Source organism: Cricetulus griseus, chromosome X (genome assembly GCF_003668045.3).
Source record: "Cricetulus griseus strain 17A/GY chromosome X, alternate assembly CriGri-PICRH-1.0, whole genome shotgun sequence".
Classification (NCBI taxonomy): domain Eukaryota; kingdom Metazoa; phylum Chordata; class Mammalia; order Rodentia; family Cricetidae; genus Cricetulus; species Cricetulus griseus.
Genome location: NC_048604.1, coordinates 55,835,788 through 55,852,519, shown reverse-complemented (window position 1 = coordinate 55,852,519; position 16,732 = coordinate 55,835,788). Strand labels below are relative to the sequence as shown.

General features: G+C 38.0%; 1 pseudogene; it reads left to right on the top strand.

The window, feature by feature from the left end:
• The first annotated feature begins 961 nt into the window (after positions 1–961).
• On the top strand, positions 962–16,488 carry LOC100772676 (annotated as a pseudogene).
• The last annotated feature ends 244 nt before the right edge of the window (positions 16,489–16,732 follow it).

Below are 16,732 nucleotides of genomic sequence, written 5' to 3'. Positions count from 1 at the left end.
TTGTCATGTATCACTGTTTCCTCAGTGGCAACACTAAAAGTTGGATTTGTGCATTTGAATGAAGCCAGAGTTACTTTTCACATTTTATCAAGACACATTTTTTTAAAGGTAGCTATCTCATTGTATGCAATTGAATCACCAAAAGCATTTGTAAGTTCTGGAAGCTTATTTTTCACTTGCTTAGTCTTGTTTTGCTTTTTTCTTTCTTCCTCTTATTTTTATTTTTTCATGCTATATTCAATTATTTCATTATTGTCATTTGAAGGTGGGCTAGCAACCAGATTTGTATCTACAATCTAATTTCAATTTTCTGCTAGCAGATTTTCTGCATTATAGCTCATCTTTAACAAATCTTGCTTTTAGCCTCTTAGAACTATTATCAGCTTCACAGCTTATTGTTTGATTTATTTTGCCTCTATATTTGGTCCACATCATAGATAATAGTATAAGAAGGGACTGTGTTTTTCTTCTCTTTCTCATACCATATATCCTTTAATTTAGCAAGCACTAGATAAAAGTGAAAACATTAAATTAAGTTGCCTTTATATGTTGCCAAGCAAAATGTGGGTGATCCCAGAAGCAAGATTTATCTATAAAACCGACAAAGGACTCTATTTCTAAAGATGTTACACCTAGCATTTTAAGAAGTAAGCTTTCCCATAAAGAAACAAAAACATTTGAAAACATTTAGATAAAAAGAAAGTTAATAAGTCATTGTTATCTGAGGCAGTTCACAAAATGTCTGTCTTGATAAATTGATTTAGTTAAGGTTATGTAATATTATAGTGATACTATAAGGTTTCCAATAGAAGAGAAGATCACAGACATGATCTTTGGTTTTACTCTTGTTGATTTTGAAAACTATTATGACTGGATGTTAATTTCAATTTCTACAAATTAGAATCACCTGAGTAGGGAGCCTCACCAGAAAAACTGATCTAGTGTTTTTATTTGATGCGAAATGACCCAGGTGAATTGAAAGCAGAACCTATGCGAGCAGTCCATTTTAAAAACAGTATAGCCGAACGAAGATTTCTTGTTGTTTGTTTGCAGGGCCTTTCCTTTGCTGCTGAGTTATTTACCATATGTTGGCTATTGATGGTTCCTTGCTGATATCAGAACCAGCATTTTATGACATTTTTTTATAAATTAAGGTGGCCGGGTGTTGGTGGCACACGACTTTAATCCCAGCACTTGGGAGGCAGAGGCAGGCAGATCTCTGTGAGTTCAAGGCCAGCCTGGTCTCCAGAGCAAGTGCCAGGATAGGCTCCAAAGCTACACAGAGAAACCCTGTCTCAAAAATATATATATATATATATATATATATATTCATCCTATAGTTTCTGTTCCTATAGTCCAGTGGTTCTCAAAAGGTGGGTCATGACTCCTTGGGTATTGCATATCAGATGTCCTGCACATCATGTATTAATATTATGACTCATAAAAGTGGAAAAAATTAACTTATTAAGTAACAAAGGAATAATTTTATGGTTGGTTGTCACCACAGCATGAAGAACTTTATTAAAGCATCACAGAATTAGAAATTTGAGGATCTCAGCTCTAGAAAATTGTAAGTCAAACAAATATTTTATATAACCAATAATATACAAAGGGTGAGGGGTCTTCATGACTTCTGGTGGAAAGACACAGGGAAACAAAGATGTAAATAGACCCAAATGTTTAAAGAACCAATTGGAGAAACTTTTATTTCATACTAGCTTTATGTCAGTACGACATAGTTTCATCTCTTGCTATAGGCTCTGGGTGACCATGGACCTCATCGGTAGTAGATTGCTATTGCTATGCCTTTCTCAGGTACAAAGTTAAATGATATTTTCTCAAATTTGTTAGCTTCCTTTCAACCCAGAGATGCATCTCACTTTATAACGTGCATCATGGTTCCAAGTGGGTGTGCTTTGGATCATATATATGCATACATCATGACAGTTTTTAAATATTTTATGTATTTAAGTATATTCTTGTGCTTTTGTGTCTGTGAGTATGCAATCATATGTGTATGCAGGGTTTTGCATTTTTGCATAGGCACAGAACCCAAATAGATAGCTTTGTCATTCTCTTAGATTTTGGTGTCATCTATTACTCTCTGCCTGTTCCTCTGAGGCAGAGTTCCTCCCTGAATCTGATGCTCTCATTTCCTTGGCTACATTAAAAGGCAGTAAGCAACTGCAACCAAGACTCCAAGCTTTTTTTGCAACTTTTGTCCTAGTGACATTTTAGTGAGTGCCCTTATCCACTAAGACATATGTCAGCCCCGGGTATTAAAAATTTTAAATATATATTTATTGAAATTTATGAGTATAGATGTTTTAACTGTGTATGTATGAGCACCCCATGAGTGCCTTATATCTGTGGAGGCCAGTGAAAAATGGCAAATCCTCGAGAACTGGAGTTTCAAATGTTTGTGAGCTTTAATGTGGGTCCTGGGAACTAAATAGCTTCCTATACGAAAATAAATTCATATCCAACTTCATTGCATAGCCATCTTTCCAACTTTTATTATTACAAAATATTATTGCCTGTCTTATATCAACTGATTCCTAATGAATCCAATTTCACTGTGAAAATCACAAAAGTAGCTTTTGATATAACATGTTAGAAAGTCTGTGTTTATAGTAATCATGTTTTTATCATGAAAATTAGGCATTCTTCTTTTGGTCTTCTTAGTGTTATTAATAAAATAATTTGAAAGGTAACTTTTTAAAATTCATTAAATTTCTTTTTAAAAAGAAGACTTGAAGACAATTTTCTTAATGCTTGATAGATAAACAATAAGACAGGCAACTTATAAATCATAGCCACTACCTAAAGGAGGGAGATAGAAAATAGAAGCAGACACAGCCATACCTTTGAGTTAGTAAGGCTACCTGCATTTTGAACAGTGTATGTCAGCTAGCAGCCCCGTGGCAAAAAGAGGATAATGAAAATGGTTTCTTCAAGATTTTGATCTTTTTAGTTCCCTGTAGTTACTTTTTTCAAGATTAAGGCCTCATAGGGTTTCTCCTGTACACTTTGGCATGTCAAGTAGTATACTTCTCAGTTCATGTTGAGGCAGTCATCTTGATGAGACTTTATGATTGTAGTTTTTGTAGGATACATAATCTTGAGGGAAACTCCCTAATCTTCTTTCTCTTAAATTCATTCTGAATTGTTCCCTGAGCATTAGGCACAGTAGTTGTATTTTGGATTTCTGTGATGCTCCCGGGATGTGGAAATGAGTAATTTTCTTGACGATGAGGGAAAACTACACATTTCCTTAATTATATGATCAAAGGTATAGAAGTTATTTGTGGTGGTATTTTGTTTATGATCTAATAAAACTTGCCTGAAGATCTGACATAGAGACTAGGCAGTGGAGGCACACACCTTTAATCCCAGCAGCCACACTAGTTAGCCATGAATGCCAGGTAGTTGTGGAACGTCTTTAATCCCAGGATTTATGAGATATAGGCAGATGGATCTCTGGAAGTTAAAGGCCACCCTATGCTACATGGGAATGGATCAGTCTAAAATGAGAAATAGAGCTTTGATCTCCTCACTTGGGATCATACCCCTTTTATACTACCATTAGGGAGGTGGACAAAGGAGTAATATGGCTGGGTGGAGATAGGAATATAAGGCAGGTGGAGAAAGGAACTCATGGAGTCTGAGGTTTAGTGGAGAGTAGTGCAATCTGCAGTTGTACTCTGAAGACAAGATCACCCTTTAGTCTGAGATAGAGGTAAGAGCTAGCTAGTGGCTTGCTGCTTTGCTTATCTGATATTCAACTTTAACCCCAATATCTTTTTCTTGGTTTTCATTATTCATGCAACATCTGACACCAAACTTTTGGGATATGAATTCACACACTCACTCACACACACACACACACACACACACACACACACACACACACACACAAACCACTTGCCTGTGGAATAGCAGCCACCAGGACAGGCTGAAGCTTCATGCAGGGCTCCCACCAGGCTCCTTGTTCAGCTGGCTAGGTTTTCTTTTCTTTTTTTCCCCAGGCCAATGAGCAAGTTTGGGATTTTCCTGTTCTAGTTTCTCTTTTCTTGCTCTCCTGTATTCTTACCTCGAGTTTAATGGAGGGAGAATATTATAAGTTTAAAGAGAAATCTGTCATTAGGGAAATGTCCAGAGATCTACAAGAATGTGTAAGAATAAGGCTTTCCACCAAGCTGCCCGAGCCCTGCCACTACATAGGCATTCGAAATAACACACAGAGTCTTATATAAATTAAAATACTGCTGGCCAATGACTAGTATTTCTTAATCTATATATTTTACAAAGACTTATCTTATCGAGGATGCTGGCAGAATGCGTCCTCTTTCCGGGATCACATGGCAGCTCCACAGAGCAGAGAGGAGGAGGAAGAGAGAGATTTCATGCTTGTCCCTGTTAATATTGTGAGTCTGCTTGCAATGTCATTACCTGCCTGGATCATAAGACTTCTCTTCACTACATTTCTTAGAATCCTCCTCAACTCCTATTCCCACCTAACTTGATCCCCTATTGGCCAACAGGACTTTATTCATCAATCAATAAGACAAACACATACACAGAAGGACCTCCCCCATCATCTCCTCTTTTCTGTCTAAATAAAAAGAAAGGTTTTAAAAAACAATAACCATAACTGTCTTCAACTCCATCAAAGACTAGAGAAGGATAATATATATACTCTAGATCTGACAGACACATCTCACTACCTGGACAGTCACCCAACCCAAAGTCCCTCTGTAACATTGGGGCATCCATCTTCAACCTATAAGCCACATTGTGTCTGGCAGACTTCCCCATGAAGTAGGAACCCTTCAGGACTGTCTTGTGTTGCAAGATCAGCACTCCCTTTCTTGTGGGTCCTGCATGTCCAGGTTACCAAACAGTCCAGGAAAGAGCAGTTTCTTGCCCAAATGGCTGATCTTGCCATGTTGAAGAAAAACTCCATATTGAGTTTCTTCAATGCCCCTCCTCCTTTCTAACATAATTGGTGTGCCAGGAGCAGTTGTGTCTCACTGTCATGAAAAACCCTTAACCATTTAAATGCCATATTTCTGCAGGTCTTTGAAAGGTTTGAAAAATATCTATCCATCTCAAATACTTCTCTGTATATCTAGAAAACCTAACTAACCTAACTGTAATTTTTGACTATTATACCTGACTATATAAGTCTGTGCTTAATTATGCATTACATCTTAAAGATATATATAAACACAATGCCAAATAAGAGGATAAATTTACATGTCACAAAATTGACCTTAAAGTTGTATCAATAAGTGAAAATGCATATCATATCAACATAAAGTATTCATTTGTATATCCTATTCCCATTTTTTCTTTTAAAAGGTGATTGTCTGTGAACATTACCATTCATAACCAACCACATTTAAATGAAAACAAACATTTATAAACAATATTTAGGAATTGGGGCATCTTTAATTCCAAACTTCTTCCAGCTGGTTGGGGGCAATGTACATACCATGGGGATCATGATAAAACACAGAAACCTGTCCAAGTCCTTGTTTTTGCATTCTGCAAGGCTGCATCCTCTCAGTTGTTTTAGATGTTGGATCAGTTGTGTCATTGCTTCAGGGGGGTCTTGCTTGATCAGACCATACTAGTCTGGAAGGAATTAATAGCTTCCCATTTTCTGTAGAAACACAAGCAAAATATTTTCCCCAAGTATCCTGTCCTCATATTTAAGTTTAGAAATCAAAGCATTTTTAAAATATATAAGTTGAATTAGTTTAGCAGCATTGATAATCAAATGTCTGTTAGCAGTTGTTGCTCCCTCTTCAGCAATCAAACAATTTAAAGGCAACAACATAGCATATAGAATCCATACTCTCAGTCCAGTGGTGGGTGTCCTAGCCTCAGGTGAGCCTGGGCGCTGCTCTGCCTTCCCCCCAACTTCCTCCATCAACACCTGCTTCTGCCTGACCCCACCCAGAAAAGAGTGGACCTCCCCAGTCGAGGAATGTCCACCCTGAGTCCGAACACACCTCAACCCTGTCTACACCCTGCCCTCTGTCCTGCAGCAGTGCTATAGCCTCATTGGGTACCCAAGCCTCAGCGGGTGCCCAAGCCTCAGGTGAGTCTGGGCGCTGCTCTACCCACCCCCCAACCTCCTCCATCAAAACCCGCTCCTTTCTGCCTGAAACACCCCACGCCCTGGACAAGAGTGGAACAACCCAGACCGGAAGGCCCACCCTGAGTCCGGACATACCTCACCCCTCTCTACACCCTGCCCTCTGTCCTGTAGCCCATGCCCTAGTCTCAGGTGAGTCTGGGCACTGCTCTGCCCAATCCCCAACATCCTCCATCAACACCTGCTCACTTCTGTCTGAAACACCCCCCAAGGACAGGAGTGGACCAGCCGAGACCGGAAGGTCCACCCTGAGTACGGACACACCCCACCCCTGTCTACACCCTACCATCTGTCCTCCAGTGTGTGCCATAGCCTCAGAAGCTGAGCCACCTGCACTCACTGGAAGGGAAGGGAAGAAGACACAGTAAGAACACACTCAACAACAGAAAAACCAATATGACACCACCAGAATCTAGGGATTCCACACCAGCAAGATCTGAAAAGCCCAACAGAGAACATGAAGAAGAGATGGACATCAAAAACTATCTTAGGAAGATGATAGAGTCCTTGAATGAGGAAAAAAGAAAATCCCTTTAAGAAATAGAAGAAAAAACAAGCAAAATATTACATGAGATGGAGGAAAAGACAAACCAAAGAATTCAAGAAGTAAACAAATCTCTCAAAGAATATAAAGAAAGCCAAGAGAAAACAAACAAACAAACAAATGAAGGAAGCTCTTGAAACACTTCAAGGCATAGAAGCTGAAATAGAAACAATAAAGAAAACACAAAATGAGGCGATACTGGAAATAGAAAGGCTGGATAAAAAATCAGGGACTAAAGATGTTAGTATAACCAATAGAATACAAGAGATGGAAGAGAGGATCTCAGTTGTTGAAGACTTGCTAGAGGATATACAATTATCAGCCAAAGAAAATCTCAAGTCTAACAAATCCTTGACACAAAATATCCAGGAATATGGTATACCATGAAAAGGCCGAACCTAAGAATAATAGGTATAGACGAAGGTGAAGAAATACAGCTCAAAGGTACAGAAAACATATTCAATAAAATCATAGAAGAAAACTTACCCAACCTACAGAAAGATATGCCTATGAAAGTACAAGAAGCTTACAGAACACCAGACTGGACCATAAAAAGAAGTCACCTCAACACATAATAATCAAAACACGAAACCTTCAGAATAAAGAAAAAATACAAAGAGCTTCAAAGGAAAAAGGCCAAGTAATATATAAAGGCAGACCTATCAGAATCACACTCGAATTTTGTTTACAAAAATTTAGACCCCAAAAGGTGCAAATTAAGAGAGGCCATGTACAGACTCTTAACGTCATTCAAAGATTGCTAGGAGACATTTCCTATCTACAGCCCATTATCAGCATAAGTCCTGATGAACTGAGTAATTTGTTTAAAACTTGGAGAATGACAACTACTTAAATAGTCACAGAAACTATCAACTGAAATTGAGAAAGAAGTGGCTTTGATGGAAGAGAAATTACAGAATGCGCATGTGGATCATGTGAATCTGATGTTAAACTGCATTCTGGTCATGTTACTTTGCAAGTATTTACCTATAGGATTTTTAATGGAAAGTGAAGATGTTAACTTAAAATGGATCTGCAGGCCACATAAACAGAGTAAAAAATTAAAAAGTTACAGGGATAATATCTTTGAGTTAATTCTAATTATAATGAAAATTGAGACTTCATCAATTAGCAGGAATAGACCCAGCAGAAATTACAGTATGTATTCATGACAATAAAACTGATGACAGAGTATGGTTTGAAAGTGAACACTAGCAAAGAGCTTTCAGTAATTTGGGGGGAAGAGATTAACAAGTAACATTCCAAAAGCAGAATTCAACTTATAATAAGAACTAACTGTATTCTTCTTCACATTGTACTGTAATCACCAATATCTGGTGCCCAGCACTCTATACTGATGCATGTATATAAGAAAAGGAAGTCTATAAATCAGAAAATGTAAGTAAAGTGGATCTAAGTTCTTATAATTCTAGCCCAAAGTCAGGATTATATGCTATCCTCATGGTATTAATGGATTTAATGGAACCTCTCATATATAGTTACTGATTTGCAATAGGTAGAGTTGTTTCATATATTGAAACTACCAAATTTATACCAGACAATACAGAACTGAATTTATTATTTATTCAGTTACAAGAAATAATCAGTAATAGGAATTCATCCCATATATATGATACACATCAGATCCCATACTGATCTGCCATGCCCTCTAACACAAATTGATCAACTAATGATTGGAAATGTGATGGACACCATAGAATTTCATAATAACAAAGGTTTAAAAAAAAGACTTTTCCATCACATGGCAACATTCCAAGAAAATGTCCTACTTATCATTTATACACCCAAATTCATCTACCTTCAGATAGTAACCTCAAAAAGTGCTTGAAGCAATGAAATCTGGCGGATTGATGCATTCCATTTTTTAGAATTTGGAAAATTAAAATATGTATACCACACCATTGACCTATTCATTGTTTCAAAGGGCAACAGCTTTGACTTCAGAAAAGGATTATTCAGTAATCACACAGTTGCTAGAAGTGATGGCCATCATGGATATACCTGTATGAATAAAGTCAGAAAATATTCTGGCATATATCTCTAAGAAAATGAAATAGTTTTTGCTTGTTATAATATAAAGCATATTACAGGTATACCACAAATCAGGCAGTAATATAAATATCAAATTGAACTTTAAAATATATGCTAAATAAACAGAAAGGGGTAGTAAAGACTCTCAGAAATAGATTGCTTAATGTTGTATTACTTTGATTTTTCTAAATGCTGATGAGGAAGGAGTGACAGCTGCAAAGAATCATTGGCTAATAGGAAAAACTATGGAAATATATCAGCCAGGATACATTAAGTATGTGTGGACCTCAGAATGAAAACCAGGATAGGTGTAATGTTGGAAAATTGATTTTTTTCCATTTGCTATGGATATCATCAATATTGCTAAAGATTTGATTTGAACAAAAGAGACCTCTTAATTAGAAGACATTGTAGTTCATCAAACAGCATGGATGTTTAATTTAAGCTAACCCATAAAATTAAAGAATGCTTTTCATTTGATCAGATTTATGTTGACCAAAGAGAACCTCCTCAAAATTAGGGTTGATGAAGGCTTTTGTTTTGTCTTTTATGGAGAAGAAAGAAATCCAGCTAAGGAAACTTTTTATTTCTTTTTTTTCTCTTTCTTTCTTTTTTTTTGAGACAGGGCTCCTCTGTAGTTTTTGGAACCTTTCCTGGAACTTGCTCTCTAAACCAGACTGGCCTTGAACTCACAGTGTGCCTCCACTGCCCAGCCAAAATTTTTATTTCTATCTTGATTTCTTCTTTGTCCCATTTCACCATTCAGTAATAGGTTATTCCATCTTCTTTGTTTTATGATGTTATAAGATGTATGTATGATATTAATTTTAAATTTTATTGTTCTGTATTCAGATAGGATACAAGGAGTTATTATAATCATTCCAAATTTGTAATGTTCTATGTTGTTTCCTGGGCGTGTTCTATTTTATAAAATCAGCCATGTGCTCCTGAGTAAAATGTACTTTTTGGTGTTTGGTCAGACTGTTCTCTACATAGAAATGTTAAGTCCATTAGATGTATGTCGTCAAATAACTCTGATATTTCTGTTTGTTTTTTTGTTCAGATGAACAGACTACCAGAGAAAATGGCATACTGAAATCATCCACTAATAAGGGATTACTGTTATTGTGTGTCCTTAACCCTAGTAGTACTTTATTACTATGATTATTATTAAATTGTGTGTCCAAGACATTGGTGCATATTTGTTTAAGATATTCATATCATTTTGTTTAGCTGTTTCCTTAATTAAAAAGAAATGTCCCTGTCTGATGAGTTTCAGTTTGGAATCAATTTTGTCAAAAATCTTGGTTCCAGGTACCCTTTGATTTGAGTGTTTTTGTTCATCCCTTTACTTTCCCTCAGTTTGGGTTTTCATTATTGATTGTATTTCTACTTTGATTTCCTGAATAGTTTTATTTCATTCCACTGCTTTTTTGTTTATTAACAGATTTCTTTAATGTATTTACTAATTTCCTTTTAAAAGATCACTATTATATTTAGAAAGACTATGTTAATACCTGTTTGACTTGTTTCAGCTGTGGTGCATTTCTCAGGGCCCAGAACTCCATCAGATATTTCCCAGGAACCCACCAGCAAAGCCTGCTATAAAAGCAAATAGGCCAGTAAAGCAGGCAAGCAAGTTTCAGACCTTCACTCTCCCTCCTAGCCTCCAAATCTAAGTCTCATTTTCACCTCAAGCTCTGTAGCAAACCACAAGCTGTAACCTCATCTCTCTCCCTACCATCATTCTCAGGGGACTAAGGAGATCTTGGCAGAATACTTTGCATTCCTACCTCCTGTGTTCCCCCTCATCTACTCCTCCCTTTTAACTTATCCCTTAAATAATAGCTCCTAATATCTTAAAACAAACTGTACACAGAATCTCAGTGGCCACATCTAGCAGGATCTCAGAAACATTCCTTACCTGGCAACACACAGCCATTGTACTCTCCTTACAACAGAGAATAAAACAGAAACCAAGGAACAAAACAATGACAAGGCCAGATATCAACCCTAGAATTATAATCATCCCAAGTCCAGATGATAGGGCAAAACAATTAATAATAACCAGGACAAATTTTCTCCACTAGAGGACAGTGACTATCTAAAAACTGAAAAGGTTCTAGTCTACTGAGTGAGTTCCAGGACAGCCTCCAAAGCTACAACAGAGAAACCTGACTCCAAAAGCCAACAACAACAACAACAAAATAAGTAAATGTGAAAATGTATTTGTTTTAGACAAATCATAGAAGGATTTTGTTTCTTGATCTATCCAGTCAATCTGTGTCTTTTAATTGGAGAACAGAGAATTGAGGCCACTGATATTTAATGGAAAATTTTTCTTTCTCCTTCAGGATTGTTTTGGTGGGTACTTTATTCCAGATGACCTGTCATAGTATTTTAGAACTTGGAATGCATTACCCCATGATTTTTCTTTCAAACTCCAGATCTTATCAAGTATGAGAGAATTAATTGGTATACATAAAATTGATCTTTTTGGCATTCCATACCATATTTTTATAAAGGTTTTGGATTCATTGCTTAAAAAAGAATTTGCAAAAAAAATGGAGGGTGAAACTATGGGGTCTCCAGTAGTGGATCAGTATTTATCTCTAGTACAGGAATGGACTTTGGGAGCCCAGTCCATATAGAGGAATACTGTCTCAGCCTAGACACACGGGGAAGGTCTAAGCCCCGCTCCAAATGATATGACAGACTTTGAAGATCCACTGTGGAAGGCCTCACCCTCCCTGGGGAGCAGTAAGGGCATGGGAAAGGGGGCCAGTGAGGGGCAGGGGAGAAGGGAAGGGAGAGAGAACTGGGATTGACATGTAAAAGAAGCTGGTTTATAATTTAAATTAACAAAGGAAAAGAAATGTGTTTCTGACTTTGACTATGTCCAAACACTTTTCTACCACAGAGACATTAAAAGATATTTCCAACAGATCATACTTCAACCTTGTTGGAAATTACTGGTGTTTTATTTACAATTACAAAATGCCTAGGAGGAACCAGACCCTCCCTACCCATGTCTTGGGGAATTAAATCCATTTTTTTATACAATAGTTGTCATCATTCATAATTTTGTACATATAAAACAATCAATGATTTTGATTTCTGCAAATGCTGTTCTACCAAACAAAAAGATATTTCCTAGTTTAAGATCTAATCGTTCATAAAGATCTTGATCTCATTGAACTATCTTTGGTTATTTACCATCTGCATCACTATAGATTCAATTTCATTGTCTGACACTAATTTGTGTTTTTTTTCAGGTAGAAATCCAAATGTTTTACATCACAGTATTCTAATATTGTATAAAATATGTCTGTATTCATAAAAAATACCTGTAGAATTTATTCATTCATCATTCTTTTCTTTATTGTATATAATCTGTGGCAGGTGAGTAGTAGTTTACTGTTTCCTCATCTCTCCAGCTTTTATTAAGCTGTTGGATCTTTAGGGAAGCATAGTTTTACTTATATATGTCAGAAGTTTCCTACACACTTCACTAAAGCTACCTCTGCAAAGCAGAGTATCATTCATTTATCACTGGATAATCTTTCTTCTGTGAATTATTTTCATTGTTTCTTCCTTTGAACCTCCATATGTGAATATTTATGACTCTGTTCAGTCATTCAAATTATGCCTGGATCTTTGCTGCTTCTTTGTGAGATGTCCTACCCAAGTTTGAAATTTTCCTCTGGTTTTTAATGCTGGGACAAATCCAGAGTTGAAGAAAATTTGGTGAAACGAGAGCAGATTTTCTGGTCCAATGAATGCATTTTGGGGGGTTCAAACTTGGAAGAAGGTACTAAAGAATTATTAGCTGTGAGAGGTTTGAGACTGGGTCGAAACTTTCTTTGCCTTTCATTGGCTTCTGTTTGCTGTTTCACTCATCTTGTTGCTTTACAAGATTCTGAAACGGAAAGGCATATGCCCATGATTTGGCAGAATCATTACATCTAATTGTTGTAAAGCATTGAAGGTGTAACTGTTTAAGTGCAAGGAAGAAATTTCAGATTCACACCACTAAACCAAAGAGATGTGGGAAATTAAGGAATTCTGAGAACAGGAAAATTATTCTTCTCACAGTGAGGAGCCAAACAGGCCATTTGAAATCATGCATACTCAAGCAATACTGAATATACACTGAAAGTAGCTTATATACATGTATGTAACAATAGCAATTAATGCACTCCAAGAGTATGAGAGGGAGAGAGGAGGGTATTGGAGAAGTTGGTGGAAGGAAAACAAATAGAGGAAAATTATATGATTATATTTTAACTAAGAAAAAAGAGGTTTGAGGTCTGGGAGAATGACAGGATGGTGAGGAAGTCAAGTAGAGGGTAAGGGTAGAGTACAGGGGAGGGAAAGAGAAGGGAGCATAATGAGGTATCAGATAAATTTGTAATAATCCTGGACAATTTGTGCATCTCTTTTCATCAGGAAATCTTGTCCTATGTTTATTAATTTGTAATAATAATGGGGAAATTTGCATCCCTGTTCATCAGGAAATCTTGTCTCATTTTTGTTTCTTTACTGTCTCCTTATCTACGTTTGGCAGCAGAGTGATGCTGTCTTTACAGATCAAGATTGGATATCTTCCTCACTATAAATTTTAGGGAATAGATTGAGTCACATTTGTATTGTTTTTAATGACTTGGAAATATATGGCAGTGAATCTATCTAGTTATGGGCTGCGCTTCCTTGGAAGATTTTTACTATTGCAACAATACTGTTGATTGCTATTTATCTGTTTAAGCACTGCTGGATATATCATGTATAGTTCTGCAATTTCTGCATTTTCAAGCTCTGTGACAGTGAATACCAGATTGTGAACTCTAAAATTTTATCCACCCCTAAACTCATGCTAAGTGATAACTGAGAATAATTCCAGGATAATTCTCAATCAATTATATCTTTTCCCTGCCAATGGAACCACAGATAAGGGCAGTGGACTTGCAATGCTCAGCCCCATCTCCTCCTCATCTGTAGGGCCTGAGGCTAGTTTGGGATTCTGACCCAGGGCGAGCTGCAGTGCCTGCTATAGCAGTTGCTGCGAGCCTACATGTTGGGCAGCAGCTGAAAGCTGGGTGTCATCACAGATGCGTTTGTGGCAGTAAAGTACAAGGTGCAGACCTTCAGCCAGCCCGCATCCTGCAACTAGTCCATGTCCTTCCCCCAGCCTGCAAGCCAGGTCCAAGTCACTGAAACCTCGTGGAACTTAGGCTACAGCCCTGTGCTGTTAGCGGGGAGGGTTTTACTTTAGTGGGATATGCAGTGTGACTTGCATTTATAGCCATGTGGAAATATACGGCCATATCATCAAACAACGACAGCCTGCCCAAGATGTTTTTTCCTGCCTACACCCATTCTTACCTGACCATCAATGGGGTTCAGTACTCAGATCATGAGAAAAGGGAAAAGGAGATCAGAAGAGAAATAACGGGCTCTGTTCAAACCTCTCATGAAACTGGATGACAGAAAATGGGCAATACAGGATTTCTATCCACTGGGATCCATTGTGCTGCTGGAGCAGCTGAGGATCCCTGCTGTCAACTTCATGAGCTCCTATAAGTGTGCATCTTATGTCTTCCTGCAGGAAGTGGCCAGAAGATGGCATCAAATTTCCTATAGCTAGAGTTACAAAATACTTCTGTCTGGATTAATTCTGAGTATGTAACTTTGAAGACGATTGACATCAGAACATAGAGGAAGAAGAGAGGCATCTGCTTGAGTGAGAGTGGCCTTAGCACACTGGAAGAGCTAGTCAGCTTGTCCTGTCATAGCTGCCTTGTCATCACATTGTGTGGTACTTGTTCAATAGACTACCAAATAAACCAGTTATTATACCCTTCCCAGGGTTGACTATCTGCAATGTGATCTGGAGCAGATGGAGTTTACTCCTCCTTGCTTCATTGCTTTACTTAACATCACAGACCCTCTTCTAGGACCACCTCACATTAACCAGAGAAAGTCACAGTGGTTGGCGTATCATAGGAAGAAGTGTTGTCACAATGACTGTGAGAATTACATTGTGATAAAAAATACATATTCAGAGATTATAAGAGAGATTCCCCACTTATCATCATGGGCTGGGTGAAAGATATGGAATGTTGCTACTTGTTTACCTGATCAAATTGTTGTCTACTAACTGTGTCATTCAGTTGTCTGGTCATGGTAAAATAATTCTGTCTCTGATGTCAGACTAGGCAGAGTTCACAGATGAACTATATACAAAAAGCAAGATCAAAAGGAGACTTCTAGCTGGGCGGTGGTGGTGCATGCTTTTAATCTCATCGCTGGGGAAGAAGAAGCAGGCAGGTCTCTGTGAGTTCAAGTCCAGCCTGGTCTACAACAGCTAGTTCCAGGACAGGCTCCAAAACCCACAGAGAAACCCTGTCTTGAAAAACCAAAAAGGAAAAAAAGAACAAAAATCAAAAAAGGAGACATTTAGGGTTTAAAATTAAAGAATTTGGAGACAGTTTGGAATTTACTGATGAAGAGAAAGACTCTAGTCCAGGTTCGGTCTTCTCCAGACATAAGCTGATATCTGTTTACTCAGAATTTTTATGAGATAAAAACGAAAAAAAAATAGGACCAAATTGTAAGGTCTGTATATTGGATATCTATTCTATCCTGTCATGAGTTCAGAAAGCTTGGATCACTCCTATTGTCTTTAAGATTCCAGCTAATGGCTGTAGGATGTCCTGGCCTCGGTGGAGAATAGCTCCTGTCTAAATAAGAAAAGTCCTATGCCAAGACTAGGTGATATGTGAGCATCTGAGGGCCTAGTACATGCAGCTAAGGAGTATCTTTAGGATTAAGGGAAGTAATTGCTATTTGCCCTTCATACATGATAATAGATGTTTTCTGCCATAGCTCCCACCTTTGGATGGTTACTTAAGATGATGCATCAATGAACTGAGGCTTTCAGTATTAACTGAGAATGCCCTCCTAATATGATCTTATGTCTCCATCTTTTCTTTAATATCGATAGCTAGCCTTCCTTCATCCACATTCCTCGACTCAGAAACAGCCAGGGGTTGTTCAGCTGGTTCCAATTGTAGCCCAGAAGACAATATGGGCCTAGACATATGGCCCAGCAACATGGGGCTACTACAGACAGTCACTGACACCAAATACAACAAAAATTTTTGAGATCTTGCAGTGTTGGGTTACCTTAGCTATGTGATGCCTCTTGTGCCAGGGCCACTTAGTGCTTTGCACAGCCTGACACCATATCAGTTAAGAAGAGAGAGGAATGAAGATAATATGGATAGAAGTACAAGAAGGAGGGAACTGTTGAGTCCAGGCTGCTTTGAACCTCTGGTTTTACCACCTCTACCCACCATTTGCTGTGAGGCTAGGCCTACTTCAGTGCAGGTGCTCTCCAGAACATTCATACTGATGTTGCCCCTAACTACATAGTGTATGCTGTGAATGCTAGCTAGGTTGGACTTTGCAAGATCCTTGATGATAGGAACGCACACACCTGGGGTCCCATCCTTTTTGCCCACAACCCCATATGTGACTGTTTGGGCTTTGGGATCTGCAAAGGCATTGACATGTATTAGCAGCTGTATCACATCTCCACCCCTTTGCCTGAAGAAGAATTAACAGCTGTGAACTGTCCAGTGAAAGGTGCCATTTCTGATCCACTTATATTTTCAAGAAGCAAACTGGTCCTGAACAGACAGTTCCTTACATCACCACAGATTGAAATTTTAAAATTCCTTCTCTGCAACTGGATTCCAGGAGTATGTCTCAGTTTTTAACTGTGGGTGCCTGTTTCTGCTTCGATCTGTTACTGGTGGAAAGCTCTAAGAATGGCAACCAAGGTAGTCATCAATCTTATTATAGGGAAAGGGCATCAAAGACAGCCTCTCTACCACTGCCTAGATTCTTAGTTGGGGTCATTACTGTGGATCCCCTAACTTTTCCCCTGTGCCAGACCTCTCTCCATA